The following is a 17,814-nucleotide window of genomic DNA, read 5'->3' on the forward strand; positions in this document are numbered from 1 at the left end:
GTTTCACTTAGAGATTTAGCAAGAGATTAACCCTTTTAGCCAAGATCAGTGGGGATGAGATTGCAACCACAGAGCACATAGAACAGGCTGCCAGTGGGCACCAGGAGCCACTGACCAAGAATGGGTTTCACTTGTAATACCCTTGGACTTGCCCTGGAGAAGACAAGTGCCCTGCAGAGCCAGTCCTCCTCCCAAGCAGCAAAACCAGCATCTTCACTCAAGGAATGAATATGGTGAGGATTTCGCTGGGGTTTGACCATGGTGTTAAAAAAACAGTAATAAAAATAATAATAAAAAAATCACTGTGAAATTCTTGCATCTGAAAATTCATCAAGTAGGTTTTTTTTTTTCTGAACCTGATATTGAAGGAACGTTGTCATTTCTATTTGTGATGCACAAATGTCCCATTTATTTATAACACCCTTATTATTTTACATCTCTTCTCAGAGCAGATTTACCTCTTGTAATCTGCAGGGTGGAGAAAAAAAAATCACATTATTGGCACAAGCAGGAAATTCAGGTAAAACTTCCTAACAATGTTTTATAGATCTCTGTGGGCAGGGTATTCCCGGAGACTCTCCCTTCTCTCCGGGTGACTTGTTCCACTTTCCTCACTTCAGAGCTAAAGAAGTGGTGAAGCTTTTCTTTGCAGGCTCCTTCCAGCGCGGCTATTTATACTCCCTGGAACAATAGCTGACCTTGGCCCAGCGCCCCCCGTGCCTGCATTGTCCCGCAGCATTCCCAGCGCTGCCTTCCCTCCCCAAGGCTGCCAAGCCCTTGGATGCAGGGTGGGGACATCACAGCAATCATAAACAAAGCCAGGCAAGCCACAACACTCAGGGCTCCACCGACAGCGTGTCCAAAGCCGACAAGAGGTGATTTTTCCCTCCCTCAGCCAAGGCAGGGAAAAGCTTCCCTGCTGCCCTTTGCCATGGAATCATTTCTGTGCCACCAGCAAGCGCTTCTTGGAGGTGTAAAGCAAACTTCTCCCTGGCACACAAGCCAGGGGTCCTGGTTGTCCTGCGGGGTTGTTTCTGCAGTAAAGAAACTGCAGCTGAAGGGGCGGCGATTGGCAAACCCCGCTGCCTTCACCCTGCGGAGCCGCCGTGCCTGGTCCTGGGGCAGCCTGTGCTGCCAGGGAAAGGGGAGGGGGGATGGTGGTGCCAGGGGAGGGGAGGATGGTGCCAGGGAAAGGGGAGGTGGGGGGGGATGGTGCCAGGGAAAGGGGAGGTGGGGGGGGGGGGATGGTGCCAGGGAAAGGGGAGGGGGGGGGGGGGGGGATGGTGCCAGGGAAAGGGGAGGTGGGGGGATGGTGCCAGGGAAAGGGGAGGTGGGGGGGGGATGGTGCCAGGGAAAGGGGAGGTGGGGGGGGGATGGTGCCAGGGAAAGGGGAGGTGGGGGGGGGATGGTGCCAGGGAAAGGGGAGGGGGGGGGGGGGGGGATGGTGCCAGGGAAAGGGGAGGTGGGGGGGGGATGGTGCCAGGGAAAGGGGGGGGGGGGGGGGGGAATGGTGCCAGGGAAAGGGGAGGGGGGGGGAGGGGGGGATGGTGCCAGGGAAGGGGGGGGGGGGGGGATGGTGCCAGGGGAAGGGGGGGGGGGGGGGGATGGTGCCAGGGAAAGGGGGGGGGGGGGGGGATGGTGCCAGGGAAGCAGGGGGTTGCTGCCAGGGATGGAGGACGGGGGCTGTGGTGCTGCCAGGGAAGGGTGGGGGATGCTGCCAGGGAAGAGGGGGTGAGGAATGGTGCCAGCCCTCACCGCCCTGGGACAGAGCCTGGATTCTCACCAGGAGCTTCCCACACAGCCTGACAGGGCACTGGGCACATCCCAGCGGGTTTGTGAAAACGCAGCCCGAGAACCCGGGAAGGAAGAGCTGGCGAGGACGGGCACAGAGGGGTGTCAGGAGTGTCCACTGCTTGCTGCGGGGTCAGGCGGACACACCTGGCGGTGTGAGCCCTGCCCGCGGGTACAGAGGTGCCGGTGCCGCTCCGGGCGGGCTGTGCAGCGGAGATCCCCACCAGAGGGACCTCTTGCTCAGGGCTGCGAAGCCGCGCTCCAGCCTGTCCTGCCGGGCAGGCACCGACCAGGGATGAGCAGAGGTGGCCAGAGGCACCCCTCGGGCTGTGCTGCCCTGCCTTTCTTCCCGGGTCAGCTCCGGGGCTCAGCTCTTTGGGGGCAGAGGCCGGGGTTGCGGGTTCGTGCAGGCAGCCCCCCCATCTCCCACGGGCACCCAGGAGGGGCATGGAGGGCAGCCCCACCTCGGTTGTGCCCCCCCCAGCACAGCTCCTGTGAGCTCGCACTGGTGTGGGGCCCAGGGGCAGCAGGAACCTCTGGAGGAAGCAACCCTGAGCCCTGGTGGGACATTAATTTTCCCTCTACCCTGAACCTGAGTGTCATTAAACTCCCACAACAACTGGGTTAGAGGCTGGATTGCCTCCCAAAATCCACAGGAGAGCCACAAAAACAAGGAAAGGATGCAGAGCTGCAGTTTGTGCCAGCAAATACCTGCAGCAAACCCCAAGCAGACCCACAAGCAGCACCCAGTGGGTCACACAATGCCAGGGATGGGTGGCCTGGCAGCACCCCCAGCAGCCACTGCCTCCCCCTTCCCTGGGTGAGCAGGAGCAGCCTCGGAGCAGGAACGCTGGGATGGGGTTTAATTGCTGATGATATTTGCAGAGGAGGTTCAGGGGTGAGTAAACACACACAAACATTTATGAGCCAAAGTCAGCCATTAATCCCTGTTTCCAGATGGCTTCCTTGGAAAGGCACTGGGATCACTGCTCCGTCAGGAAGGACACTGCAAACCCTTTCTCTGGAGCCAGTGCTCCGTCAGGGAGGACACTGCAAAACCTTTCTCTGGAGCCAGTGCTCCGTCAGGGAGGACACTGCAAAACCTTTCTCTGGAGCCAGTGCTCCGTCAGGAAGGACACTGCAAAACCTTTCTCTGGAGCCAGTGCTCCGTCAGGAAGGACACTGCAAAACCTTTCTCTGGAGCCACTGCTCTGGCAGGGAGGACACTGCAAAACCTGTCTCTGGAGCCACTGCTCCGTCAGGGAGGACACTGCAAAACCTTTCTCTGGAGCCACTGCTCCGTCAGGGAGGACACTGCAAAACCTTTCTCTGGAGCCAGTGCTCCGTCAGGAAGGACACTGCAAACCCTTTCTCTGGAGCCAGTGCTCCGGCAGGAAGGACACTTCAAAACCTTTACTCTGGAGTTGCTCAAAGAACAGAGTTTTCCTTCCAGATCCATATCCCCATTCCATATGATATTCCATACCCAGCACCACCCAAGGGTAGATGTAAGGAAGATTTTTACAGGGAGGATGGTGAAACACTGGCACTGGTTTTCCAGTTAACCAGTGGTGGATGCCCCATCCCTGGAAACATTCCAAGTGAGGCTCTGAGGAACCTGGTCTGGCAAGTGTCCTTGCTCATTGCAGAGAGGTTGGACTAGGTGACCTTTCCAAGGTCTCTTCCAAGCCAAACCATTGTATGATTTTATGATCTGTCACCTCTTGCCTGTTCCAGCCCTCACCCTTCCTCCCTGGCACCATCCAGGTCCCTCTCCAGCCCCTCAGTTCTCTCTCACACATGTGCAGATGCTGGTTTGATGGGTGATTAAGCAACATCTCCCTGCAGCAACCTCCAGGCAGCACTGCACCAACATCTGTGCAAACCCAGTTTCCCCAGTGCCCCAGATGTGATTTCAGCACAAAGTCGTGTTCCCTCCACAGCAGAAGCAGCAATGCCTCAAGGATGAGGTGCTGCCTCACCACACTAATGCTCCTCAGGCTTGGAAAAAAACAATTCAACAAAACCCAAAGAGCCTACAAAGGGGAAAATATTCCCTATGGTCAAGTTGAACTCCCACTGAAATCCCTGTAAGTGTTTCCACTTGCTCCAGGGGGAATTGGGCCAGTGACTGTCCAGGAGACAAGCTATAAATGGATGATGTTTCTGTGTGAGTCATCTTTATATACAGCCAAATTTAGCTCCTTTCTTCAGTGGGTCTTCTGTCTTGTCATTGCTCTGTGTGTGAGGAGCTCTGTCCTTCTGTCACCTCAACACCTGAATGAGCAGACACTTGGTAGCACACACAGGGTGGTGACCATGGGCTGCAGAACATGAAACATCACCTCCTAACCTTCTGCCTGAACATGAATTCATTTCTTCCTTCACAGAATCACAGAATTATTTTGGTTGGAAAGGACCTTTGGGATCATTGAGTCCAACTGCCCAGCAGTGCCAAGTTCACCACTAAACCACGTCCCCAAGTGCCACATCCACACCTCTTTGAAATCCCTGCAGAGATGGAGAGTCCTCCACTGCCCTGGGCAGCCTGTTCAATGCTTGACAACCCTTTCAGTGAAGAAATTTTTCCTAATATCCAGTCTAATCATCCCCTGGCACAACCTGAGGCCATTTCCTTTTCTCCTGTTCTTTATTACCAGGGAGAGGAGACCAAACCTCACCTGTCTGCAAAACCTCCTTTCAGGGAGTTGTAAAGAGCAATAAGGTAACTCCTGAGGTCATTATTTCCCTCCACAATAAAAACCTGCTCCCTCCACTTTTAAATAGTCCATTGCCATGGAAAAAAAAGAGGTTTTTCAGAAGACCACACCAGTTTGCAAAGGCATTTTGGCATCAGAATAAATGCTTGCCCAGCCTCAGTGCCCAGGAGGAACTCTGCTCCCCTGGCATCTCCAGCAGTGCTCTGTGCAGGACTTGTCAGGTAACTGTTACCACCCTCCCTCACTGATAACTTTGTCTGACCAACTCCATGAAGTGTGGAAAAAGATGTCTGGAAATCACTCTGGGAAATGTCTTTCAAAGCTGTAACACATCACTCTGAGTTCCCTGAAATCTGAGGAGCAATCAGGGAGCAGAGAGGGAGCTACACCCCCAGCTTTGTACATCCAGACACCAGAAAGTCATTAACCAGCAAACTCTGGAGCTGGAGATCTTAAAAATGTTTCAAAGAAAGGAGCAGCCTTATCTGTTAAGAGGGTTTAAATGAAGTGAGACCAAGACAGCTCTTCAAGGACACCCAGAAAAACAAGCAGACATGGGAAGTAAGTCTTTCAGGTCCAAACCTGCTCTTGTCTGCTTCCCCAAACTACCACTCAAGGCAGTTTAAGGGGATTTAGAAGCACCTGATGTGTTTTAAGAGGGGATTTCTGAAGCCACTGGCAGGGAAAAGAAATGCAGTAATGAGGGAGAAGCCCCTTAAGAAGCAATGACACCTCCCTCACACCACGTGTTTGAGAGAGGAAGACTTGAAAGCTGTAATTACTCAAAGGAAACATTTCCAGAGCCAACAATTATCCAATTAAAATAAAGGCAGATATATACAGGATGACCCTGAGGACAAGCAGCATCCCCAAACTGGCTCTCTATAAACAATGTTTTCTGCCAGAAACTGGGCTTTCTGGCAAGACACAGCCAGTCCCCACTTTAGGGAGCTCTTCTGGGCCAACAGTTTGTGCCCTGAAAATCCCACAGTCTCCTTTGCCTACCTGTGTAATGCCCACATGGACCTCAAGCACATCCCATCAAAGCCAAGGCTTTAACCAGCCACATCCCTGCCCTGCCTGGGGCTCCAAGAGGACCCACAACCTCAAAGGTTCACAGACCTAAAGCAGAGTGGGACCCTGGCATGGGGTGCCCAGTGGTACCTCTGGACAGTATAACAGGATCACACCCAGAAAAGGAAAGAAATAAAGAGCTTCATGGGCTTGGTGGGTGTTTTTCCTGCAGGAGCCAGGAGAGATGGGCTTGGCTGGCTGCCTGCCATGCTTGAAACACATACCCTGTGCTCCACTGACTGCTTGGCACTCCCACATTACCTGCCTTCCAATCATGGAATCTTTAAGGCTGGAAAAGACCTCAGGATCATCAAGCCCAACCTTTGATCTAATCCCCCCACAGCCACTGAACCATGTCAGGAAGTGCCACGTCCACTTGTTCCTTGAACACTTCCAGGGATGGCGACTCCACCTCTCCTCTCAATGGCATGGATGGCCAAGTGTAATTGTAGGAGGTGTTGAACTCCCTCATTTTTCATAGGCTGCAGCCAGAGGTTCACATTAATGTCAGAGATGGTCAGAGTAATGTTTTCAGGCTGTGGAAACTGGGTGTGTAAAGGCTCACTGTGACCTCCCTGGATCATCTTCCCTACACACCTCAGTGCTTTTGTTCTAATTTCCTGGTACTAGAAATCAAACTGTCTTCACTCTGACAGATGAGAGCTCAGATTTTCCCTGCACATAGAAGAAAAACAGATTAAAATACAATCCCTAATGTCATAATGTGTTGTGTGGTTGAGTGACATTTTTTTCTCCTTAGGTGTAATTTCCAGCTTTGAAAACTTCCATTTAATTAAATCAATTTATAGAAACAAAATTAGAATCTGGATAGATAAGGAAATTTCTTTTAATTTACTGTTTTTCTGCCTTTTTAATTGCTTGGTTGAAAAGCAAAATACAGCTCTTCTTATCAGTCTTCCATGTTTATTGTTAATTTTCTCCTATAAACTAAACTCCAGACATCTGCCCTGTAAAAGGATGCCAGAATTTACAGTGGCACCACCAAAAAGCAATAATTCCTGCAGAAACTAAGCAGATTTCATTACTGTCAGCATGTTTTTCACATCAGAGGAAAAGGTTGGGCAATCCAAATGTCACATAAAAGGTGAGATTGTTTTACTAGAACTGGAGGTTCTCAGTCCCCTGGATATTTTAACAGCTCTAATTCCTCCTACAAGGCAGAGAACAAAACTACAGAAATGCCAAAATACTGGAAGAAAAGCTTTCTCTTCATTTCAGCAGAATTTGAACCAGCACAGGGATGCAGAAATAAGCTCATTTTGCATCTCCTTCAGCTCTCATGGAATATTTTGGTATCACTTTTAGCTGGAGAGACCATTTGCTGCATAGGACAGCCCTTGCAAGGAGGTTTGTTAAACTAAGGAATGAATAAACTTCAAGAGAGAAATCCATCCTGGAGGCCAATGTCTAAATTCCTCTTTAATTATCTATTTGCCTTTTTCAGCCCTTTTTCTGCTGGGCAAAGCAAAGGCACTTTGACTTAGTACTGAACACTATTTATTGAGTAAATGGATCATGCTACAGTAGCACATTTAAAACAACTTTGCAGATGCTGAGTAGGCTGCAAAGGGAAGCCCAGGACACACAATATCACAGGCAGAATAAAAGCCTGAAACAGCAATAAATGTAAGGAAATGATTCCTGAAATCCCTGGGCTGTCTGCAGGCAGTCTGACCAGATGAAAAATACTCTTTCCATGACTGAAATACTTGTTGTGCCTGAAGGAACCTTTTGTAAACAGGCAAATAATTATCTGATGTTTTGTCCAGGAAAACTGCTGTGTTTTGTGGCACTGTGGTGTGAGCACAGCATCTGCAAAGTGGAACAGGTAGTGGGAAAGGCCACCCCAGGAAAACCACACCAAGACATGGCAAACACCCTGAAGAGGCCACATTCTGCAACACCCTCCCCTGCTCTGCCTCCAGGGGGAAACTTCAATGCCTGGGAGGAACAGCCAGTGCAAAGCAGTAGGATTTGAATTCTTGTTCCTTTTTCTGCCATTACAATTTGCACTTTTGTGTGGGACACCTCCATGACCTCTGTTTTCCAGTGCTTCAGAGGAATATTCATTTTTCCAGTAGCTGCTTACCAGTTGCAGGAGGTGCTTGCTTTGGAGAAAGCAGCCAGAAGCTTCTCCAGTTTGGACACGAGTGCAAGAAGGGAATAGCTTTCAGTATTATTAAGACATTTTCCATTAATACTTCGATGTCAAGTGAGTAATTCAGCATGTGGAAGCTACTGCTGGGAAGAGATGTTCCTGTGCTAGTTAATGAGCAAAGGTTGTCCAGCAGCCCCTGGAAAGGACTGGCTGCTGGAGACAGGACAAGTGGGGCTTCACTCCAAATACTGCGGCCTCAGCCCATGAGTCACTTGGATGTGGGAACATTCCTTCAGCACAGCTGCCCTCAGATCCAAGCATTGACATGCATGGTTGAAGTTCTCAGAGGTACAAGGGAGTCAGACACTGTTTCCATCACCCCCTGCAGGACCAGAGAGCAAAAGCTCCAGGCTCTGTGTATGGAGCCTTCTTACTCAACCTCTACAAGTTCTTTCTCCTTAGAAACATCCACACCTGCAGATGTGGAGCAGCAGAAACACTTGAGGGACTCCAGGGGATCCCAGAGCAACCACCAGGCACAGAAGTCTATCTGTAGGATCTCCTGGGGGTGAGGAATCCCAGACACCTTCACAGGCACAGAGATCTGTCTGTAGGATCTCCTGGGGGTGAGGAATCCCAGACACCTCCACAGGCACAGAGGTCTGTCTGTGGATCTCCTGGGGCTGAGGAATCCCAGACACCTCCACAGGCACAGAGGTCTGTCTGTGGATCTCCTGGGGCTGAGGAATCCTAGACACCTTCACAGGCACAGAGATCTGTCTGTAGGATCTCCTGGGGCTGAGGAATCCCAGACACCTCCACAGGCAGAGATCTGTCTGTAGGATCTCCTGGGGGTGAGGAATCCCAGACACCTCCACAGGCACAGAGGTCTGTCTGTGGATCTCCTGGGGGTGAGGAATCCCAGACACCTCCACAGGCACAGAGGTCTGTCTGTGGATCTCCTGGGAGTGAGGAATCTCAGACACCTCCACAGGCACAGAGGTCTGTCTGTGGATCTCCTGGGAGTGAGGAATCTCAGACACCTCCACAGGCACAGAGGTCTGTCTGTAGGATCTCCTGGGGGCGAAGAATCCCAGACACCTCCACAGGCACAGAGATCTGTAGGATCTCCTGGGGGTGAGGAATCCCAGACACCTCCACAGGCACAGAGATCTGTCTGTGGATCTCCTGGGGATGAGGAATCCCAGACACCTTTAGCAGAACCAGTTCTTTGCAGCAGGGACAGAAGGGAGGCTGAGGACCTGCTCCCAAGCAGCAAGAGACACCTGGAGACCAGCATGACCCATTTTAAAAAGTTTTGCAGCCACAGAGCAGTTCTCAGCTGCCCTGTGGCAGACCAAGACCTGCTCTACCAAGTGTGACTTAAAAGCATCTTTATTTTGTTCCCAAGATTTAATGAATGTAGAAATAGGAAGGAAAACTTCCAATACCTCCTACATTCATCCAAACCTTCCATTTGCTTCTGACTTTCCTTCTTTCCCTTCTCCCCTTGGCCTCCCAGGGCCAATAACATTTCCATGCCATAAGCTGGAAACAATTAAGGCAGAGACAACAGAAAAACATCCTTTACAGATTAGTTCATGTAAGTAATTGCATGGGCCTTTTCAACAAACTGTGGCAGAGCCAACAGGCTCCAGTGGCTGCAGGAGGTTCCAATTATAGTCACCCTCAAACAAATGAAAACACAGGTTTGCTGCAAGTGATTCTGCTCCTCCAGGAATGGGGTGACACAGTCAGGACAGACCTGCCTGCCACAGACATGGCTCTCTGTTCTCCAGGAACAAATTACTAGAACCAAAAGAAGGTGGATGGAGCTTGTAGTAAACATCATCACCCCACAACCTGCCACTGGTGGTGGGTTTTCTACATAAGGCTCATGAAATGCAAGGCATCTGCCTGGGCCAAATGTAGAGAAATCCTCATTAAAATCCAGCAGATGAAACAGAACAAATTCCAGAGCCTTTGCCAGACTAAGGCAGCAGCAACTGCAGCCACTGGAGAACAAGTCTCTGAGCCCTTCAGAACATGGTTGGAGAAGGACAGGTCATTGTCCACAAACAGATCTCGGGCCATGGTTTGAAAGGCCACACTAATGTATGTGAACATGCACTCACTGCCCGGGTGGAGCTGCTGAGGGTGTTACAGTGGCAGCTCAGCTCTGCAGGAGATACTGAAGTGCATAGATCAGGTACAGGAACGTACAAGTCTTTATTTAAATGGAGAAGCAGATTGCCCAGAGAAGCTGTGACTGCCCCATCTCTGGAAGTGTCCATGGCCAGGTTGGACAGGGCTTGGAGCCACCTGGGCCAGTGAAAGGTGTCCCTGCCCACAGCAGGGGGGTGGAAAAAGATGGGTTTTAAGGTTAATTCCAATCCAAACTATTCTGTGACCATTCCAGGAGCAAAGAGAGTAGGGAGAGACTAAACCAGGAGCTTTCTCACCCCCACACTGGGCAGGGAGGTGTCCAGGGCCATCACCAAGAGAGCTGCTCACCATCTCACATTCAAATTCTGGCTGTGGTTAAAATTAACAGGGGAAACAGAAGGTAAAGACACCTTCCCACAAAGGAACAGGCTGGAAGCAGATAACTCAAGGGCACATCTCTGAATAGATCTCTGATGGGTGGAGCTCCTTGGGAGCAGCAGCACTAATACAAGATTTTGAGTTTGGGGCAATGTGTGGCACATCCAGGGCCCTCTGAGCACCGTGGACGTGTCTGAGCATCCATCCAACAACACTCCCCTTCATCCCACACCAGGCTGAGCTCTTCCTTTATCACAGTCTCACAGTAAACAGGTTCTCCCAGGGCTGCCCACCTGGGTGCTTCATTTCCCACCCAAAATTAAAGCTGGTAGAGACCATTGAAATAGAAAAGCTATGAATAAATTTTCTGCTGAACTCCACACTTTATAGTGCAATAAAACCTTCCTGAGATCTTACTGCTCTTAGTCTCCAAAATTTACGAGAATCCTTAAAACTTCATTTCCTTCTACAATCTTTTTGCCTCATAAAATGGGTTCTGCTCACCAAAATCCACCCAGACAGTGTAATTCAGCTTATGCACTCCATGGCCAAGCTCACCACACACCACTGACCTGTTCCAAAGAAAATTAATTCCCACAGAGCAAGGGGATAAGGATTTGCTACCAGAAGTTAAAAACAAACAACTTCTCAGCATCAGAAAGATCTTCTTTTCCCATTAAGGTGACATAATAAACAGAATTAATTGGGAAAAAAAACCAGCTCAAAAGTATCTGTATATGGAGGTAATAGTGGGGATGGGAGAGACTGAGTTATTGTGATAATTTATTCTTCAAAAGGCTCAGGGTTTTCAATCTGTGTTTCACTTCATTTTGAAGATGTTTGAACTGAAGGATACAATTTCAAATTCCATGTGCACGTTAAGGACATTTGCTTTATTCCATCTCTATTTCAATGTCATTGCCTGGGAAATGACACGAAGCAGTTTTTAAAAGCCCAATAATGCTTCTTGCCTGAAGATGAATTTAATGAACTCACAAATGGCAGAACTTGTTTAAAACAGACAATTCCACAAAGATTTAATGTTACATTTTTCTCTGGGTTTTAGTGCTCCAAAATCCTGTCTCAACACCAAGTAATGAATGAGCAGAAACAAGAAATATCCTAGAAAAGAGCTTGAGAAGGATGGAAAAAAGCCCAAAACATGAAGTGCAGGATAAAACAGGGCTCCATTCCCTCGGGTGGCCACGGCTCCCACCAGCCTCATCCCTGGCTCATTGATTTCCATTCAAGTTGTGTATTTTTATTTTTTTCCCCTCCCAAAATCACATTTACTGTGTCTGTGTTGAGGCATAACCCAATTTTCCTGTTTAAAGCCACCTCCTACACCACTGTGCAGACAGAAAATGTCCTGGCTGAAGGAACCAAGACTTGAAGAAACCATGAACTTCCCTCAGGATATGGAACAGTGGAAGCCTGTTGCTATTTAGACTTTTTTTTTTTTAAATACTGATCTTAGCTACAGTTTACTTTCCCTGCTTAGAAACGTGGAAAAGTTTGTTCAGCTCAAAATTTCCTGTTTGGCATTAGCAGCTGCTGGCTTTATTTATAAATATTTCAGCAGACATTTCTGGGGGAATGTGGTTGCAGTTGAAGCCCTGGGGCTCTGCAGTCCCTCCCTCCCTGCCAGGCACAGCCTGAGGTGACCCCAGGAGCAGAGGGGCTGAGCTGGGTGGGTGCAAAGCCAGGCTTAGCAGCCACAGCCTGGCTTTGGGGGGTCTGGTTAGACAGGAAAGTGGAATCACTTGCTTGTGGTATCCAAATATAGGAGGTGGGGAGGAACATTTGGTGAGCAGGCCCAGGACCACCCTGAGCATTGCTCCCCTTGAGCATCCCCAGGCTGTGCAGAGCCAAAATGCTGCTCCAAGCTCAGCATCCCTCCCTGCCCACACATCCTGGCATGTCATCCTCTCCCTGGGGACACCCAGGCTCAGCTCCCCCTTGTTTTCACCAACAGGAACTAAAGAAAAGCAAATCACCGTCCCTGGAGGTTTTTAACCTGAGCTTGGCTGTGGCACTGAGTGCCATGATCTGGTAAAGGGACTGGAGTTGGACCAAGGGTTGGACTTGATGATCTCGGAGGTCTTTTCCAACCCAATCCATTCTGTGATTCTAAATCTGAGCAAAGGGCAGAAGGCAGAGCCCAGATCACAGAATACACTGAGTTGGAATGATCCACAAGGATTACTGAGTCCAGCCCTCAGTCCTGCACAAGACCATCCCTAAGGGTCTCCTCCTGTGCCCCAGAGGATCATCCAAAAGCTCCTGGTCAGTGCCCAACCTTCCTCCAGGCAAAGAACCTTTTCCTGAGATCCAACCTAGCCCTGCCCTGGCACAGCTCCAGCCATTCCCTGGGGGCTGTCCCTGTCCTGGCACAGCTCCAGCCATTCCCTGTGCCCTGTCCCTGCCCCGGCACAGCTCCAGCCATTCCCTGGGTGCTGTCCCTGCCCTGGCACAGCTCCAGCCATTCCCTGGGTGCTGTCCCTGCCCTGGCACAGCTCCAGCCATTCCCTGTGCCCTGTCCCTGCCCTGGCACAGCTCCAGCCATTCCCTGTGCCCTGTCCCTGCCCCGGCACAGCTCCAGCCATTCCCTGGGTGCTGTCCCTGCCCCGGCACAGCTCCAGCCATTCCCTGTGCCCTGTCCCTGCCCTGGCACAGCTCCAGCCATTCCCTGGGTGCAAGCAGAGTTCCTCATGCCCAAGCCCAGACAATCAGGTGAGAATGGGCATCTTTCCTGTCCTGTCTGTCAAGGGGGAATCTTCCAAATCTACTCTTAAGACACAGCACAGTTCCAGGGCTCACAGCTCAGTGCTGATCCAGCTCAGCATCCCATCTTTTAGGTCCTCAGCTCAAAGACTCTGTAGCTTCCCAGGCGTTTCAGAAAAGTTTGGAGCACAGGTCATTTTATTACCATTTCCTTACATTTCAGCAAGAATTTAAAGGGAGGAGAAACCCAGAAGAAAGCCCATGAAAAAATTCTGTAGTCAAAAACTTTCACGGGAGAAGTGACTTCAAGTTTCTCATTTGCCGGTTTTACGTAAAAAGAGGCAAAATGTGCTGAGCAAATAAAAGGCAGAATTGCCTCAGCCCCAGCCTGTTTCCGGCGCTAAGTGACAGCCCCACCAATTCTTAAAGAGCAGCATTTCCCGCACCTCAAGTGCTCGCAGATGGTGCCGCCCTGGGGCACTTTCTGCTGATGCTCCTCAGTTCCCTTTGCTTAGTGTGACTGTTCTGCAGCTTGGGTTTGTTTATTCCACTTTTTCCTGCTCTTTGGTTACGAGCTGAGGAAAGGAACCAGCCACTTTGGCTCTCTTAGTCACTCTCTGGTGCCAGAGCACATCCGTGGGGCCACGACAGGGTGTGGCACTGCCAGTCATGCCAGCAGGGATTGCAAAGGCAGGTCCCTTCGGCTGGAGTGCAGGAATCATGGAAGCACAGAGTGGTTTGGCTTGGAAGGGACCTTAAAGATCAAGCAGTGCCACCACCCTGCCATGGGACACCTCCCACTAGACCAGGATGGATGTGCCATTGTCAGGGATGAGTCTGGGAATATTTCTGTTCGAGGACTTTGGGTTCTGAGTGATAAGAAGGGTGAGGATCTATTGTCTGGCTGGGAACAGGACCAGACTCACAGCCTGATGTCTGAAGTGCCAGCTCCAAGCTGGAAGCCACATCACCACATGAGCCTTGTGTGGTGTCCAAAGCCACAAACAGCACTGGCAGGAGAGCACACATGGTGCTAAACACAGGCTTAGAATGCCTCCAGTTTGTAGCAATGGATGTGTCTTCAGATTGCTGTTATAAGGACAGCCTTAATTACAAATTCATGACTTATCATCACCTTTCTACAGAGCAATCCTTTGGCTCTTCCTTCATAGAGGTTGGTGACTTCCCAAGTGCTGCATGTACAAATACACTTTGTAATACTTGGGGATTATCTGGGATTTCCACCTAAGAGCTGCTGAGAAAGGGCATTTATCCCAATTCCAAATTTTGAAACAGAGAGCTGGAAAAGCTACACAGCAGCACTGGTGGAAATCCTGAAATCCATGAATTCATCCTCCTGCCTCTGCAAACCCACAAATTCAACAAAAGCCCTGAGAAGGTCTCCAGCTTCTGCATAACTATCTTCCAATCAGATGTTGATTCTTTCCCCAGAAGTAACAATTAAAATATAATGAGTTTTGTGCCAGCTAATAGGGCTTGATGTGCAAGCTGCATGTGAAGGAAATAAAGCTGTGAGTTCAGAAATCAGATGAAATCCTCTTGGAAAGACTGAACAGAGGCAGAAGGCAAGTCAAAAAGCTGAAGAAACAGCCAAACTCTCAGAAAACCTGTCAAGGCTAAGAGGAGCAGGACAGAAGTGCCTGGGCCAGTGTAAAGAATTTATCAGTATATCATGAATGGCAAGAGGCAGCAAACCAGCCCTTCCTGCCACCTTCCTTTCCAGGGGGGGGGAACACAAATCCTTAGGAGAGCTCTTCTCCCTTGGCAGCAGGATGCCTTCCCATGGCACAGGTGCTGCAGGGCTCACCAGACACTGGCACCCCTCTGCTCCTGCACCAACTCCCTCCTTCTGGGAAAACTGCTGAGCTTTTGCAAAGTGTTTCATCCTAAGGATATTAAGAACAGTTAAGGCATCGTTCACTGTTGGAAAGAAAATCCCCCTAAATAGTTTTCATTGAAGAACTCACAGAGTTCTGCAAAATCTCTCAAATGTGTCACCAAACAACAAAAATAATAATGCAAGAGTTGCCTGAGCTAAGCTGAATGCCTCTGACTCCAGCTGCTCCTTCAAGCCTTTCTTTCCCCAGCACTAACACTGCCCTTAGTTTTATTTCTTGCCCCTCCTGGGAGCCCAGAGAACAGGGCAGCAACTTGCCAATAAATCACGTGTAGAAACAAGAATTTGCCTGCAGCAGAGAAGCAGGGACCAAGTACAACTTCCCACTGCTGGCACGTGGGTGGCTTCACCCCTCTGACCAGGTGACCCCTTCCAGGGGGTCATCCTTCTGCAGCACATCTGGCTGGGATGCCTTGGCTTCTCTCAAACCTCTGCCTGGCCTTTGACACGGGCCAAGGTGTTGCCTTTTCCCCCCTCCCATCCCGAGGCACAGGGAGGTGCCATCACCCCCCTCCCAGCCTGACGCCTCCACACCTGGGGCAGGTCAGCTCCAAACTTCTCTCACAAGCCAAGCAAACAGTGCTCCAAGATTCCCATGGCACTGGAAGAGCACGTGTTTTCCACCACATGCGAGATCTCTCTTGGGACAAAACTCAGCATTGCTTTTCCTCCTTTTAAATATCTCTGCAGGAGGCCACCAGAAAGCAACAGAAGTTTCTAGAAGAAAAGCACCTCTGGTTCATGTCTCAAGATGTAAATGAGCAAAACCACCACGTGGAGCTTCCCAAAACACAGCATTTCACATTCAACATCTGCTTTTCCAGCCCTTCAGAGGCACCACTTTCTGTTCACTGCTCCAACCCCAGAGAGCTCTGGGGCTTTCCCAGCACAGGAGGGACCCACAAGCATCAGCCCAGCCACGATGGCATCATTTCAGGACTCAGAGCACACACTTAAGAGCTGTATTTTTCCTAAATGGATCTCTGCATACATTTCATTATTTTGCTGAACTGGAGCCACTGTGAGTGAAGGGATCATTATTCTAAAAAAGTAAACAAGGGCAGCTGCACATCCCTGCAAATTTTCAGTAGAAAAACACTCTTGACTCCAAAGGAGGGAGAAAACAAGACTGGGCTCCCAAGGCTGTTGTCTGCTCTCAGTTTGGCTCTTTTTGCCCCAGTCCTGATTGAAGCTCATGGTAACGTACCCACATGCTGGGTTTGAATAGCAAATACTCTGATGAGACCCCAAAACCCCCTGGTGCAACAGGGCTGTGTGCTGAGCACCCCAGTACTGTTGGCCACAAGAAGGCTCATCCCAAGGCTGCCCCAGGGGCTCTGCAGCTGCCCAGGCCATCACTCAGCAGTTCCTGAGCCAGGCTTTGGTTCTTCCCTTCTCTGAGTGTCGCTGTTTGAAGATTCCTGCAGCTGTGGGGTGGGGTGGGGTGGGTACACAGGGGAGCTCCCACTCCTCCAGCCCACCACAGCCCTTGGCTGGCACATCTCTGAGGTTCCCACATCTAGCTGGGCTCATGGGAGCTCTCTGCCCTTCAGCCAGCACTTCCCCAGGGCAGTTGTTTCGCCACAGCACCAGCAACTTCCTTGTTCCTTTCACTTCCACCTTTTATTGCATTAAAAAACCCAACAGTATTTCTTCAGAAAAGGACAGATAAGTTTTTATTCCCATCATCTCAGCACTCCTCATTTCCTCATCTTTCAGCTCCTCTCCATCCCTGTGCACCCCTTGAAGGCTGAAGCATTAACATCTCTTTCCCCTGAGTGAAAGGACCACCAGCACCCACCTTCATTTCACAGGATAAAGTTCATGGATGAACATCCATGAGGGAAAACATCCCCAAAGTGTCACTGAGCCAAAGTGGGGGATGGAGTCCCTGCTGACCAACTCAAGCAGCTCAACCAGTGTTGGTAATCAAATCCATGTGGACATCCCTCTCTGAACACAGACGGGAGAGAAACCAACTCAGAGCAGGGAAAGGGAGGGAATTGTGGGATCTCAAGAGTTTCCACCAAGATGAACTATCATCTACAAACACCAAAAACCTGGGGGATTTCCGAGCAGAGAGCCTGGGGGAAGGCACCCTGGAATGGCTTCCCAGGGAAATTCCAGAGTCAACACAGCAGGGCCAGCAGCCCTGCACCCATAGCACCCTGGGGAGCTGCTGCTGGCACCACACAGCACCTCAGAGGATGGAGCAGGAGCAGCAAGAGAGGGAGCACTACCAGAGAACCAGCCAGAAAACAATGAGAGAGAGCAAAAATGGAATAGGAGGGAAAGGATAACATTCCTCTGTCTACCATGAACTCCACAGGGACTCATAAACCTGGCGACCCCCTCAAAGCAAGCCCAGCAAAGCCAGGCCACATGCAGAGCACAAAGATCATCACCACCAGTTCCAGTGCCAGTCCAGAAACCACAGGGTGGGAAGCCAGGGCTGTATTCCCAGGAGATGAAAACTGCTGTCTCAGCAGATGGCACTTCTCATAAGTATTAAGCTCATCTAAGCAAAGTTTTTCCTACTCCCATCTACTTAAAGGGTTTCATTTTGTAATGACACAATTAATCAGTCACCAGACCACACACCAGGAAAGGTATAAGCAAGGGGCACTCACCTAGATGAGGAGCAGATCTACTTTCCCAAGGTGTAAAAGACTTTATATCCCTTAATTATGAAGCCTTAAGGAGGGGGGGAAAACACAAACCCCAAAGCAACACAAAAAAAGCCCTTGCAATTTTGTGTGGTATTACAGAGCAAGAGGTGATGGGGCTTTCCCTCTCTCAGGCTTTTGAAGGAATAGTAATTAATTATCCTAATAACAAGAAGCTGAGCCTTCCCCAGGAGCAGCCCCCTGATAGGATTCCTTGGCAATAGGTGGTTCAAAAGGTCCCCCATCATCTCCCCAGCC

This window comes from Pithys albifrons, chromosome 15 (genome assembly GCF_047495875.1).
Source record: "Pithys albifrons albifrons isolate INPA30051 chromosome 15, PitAlb_v1, whole genome shotgun sequence".
Classification (NCBI taxonomy): Eukaryota; Metazoa; Chordata; class Aves; order Passeriformes; family Thamnophilidae; genus Pithys; species Pithys albifrons.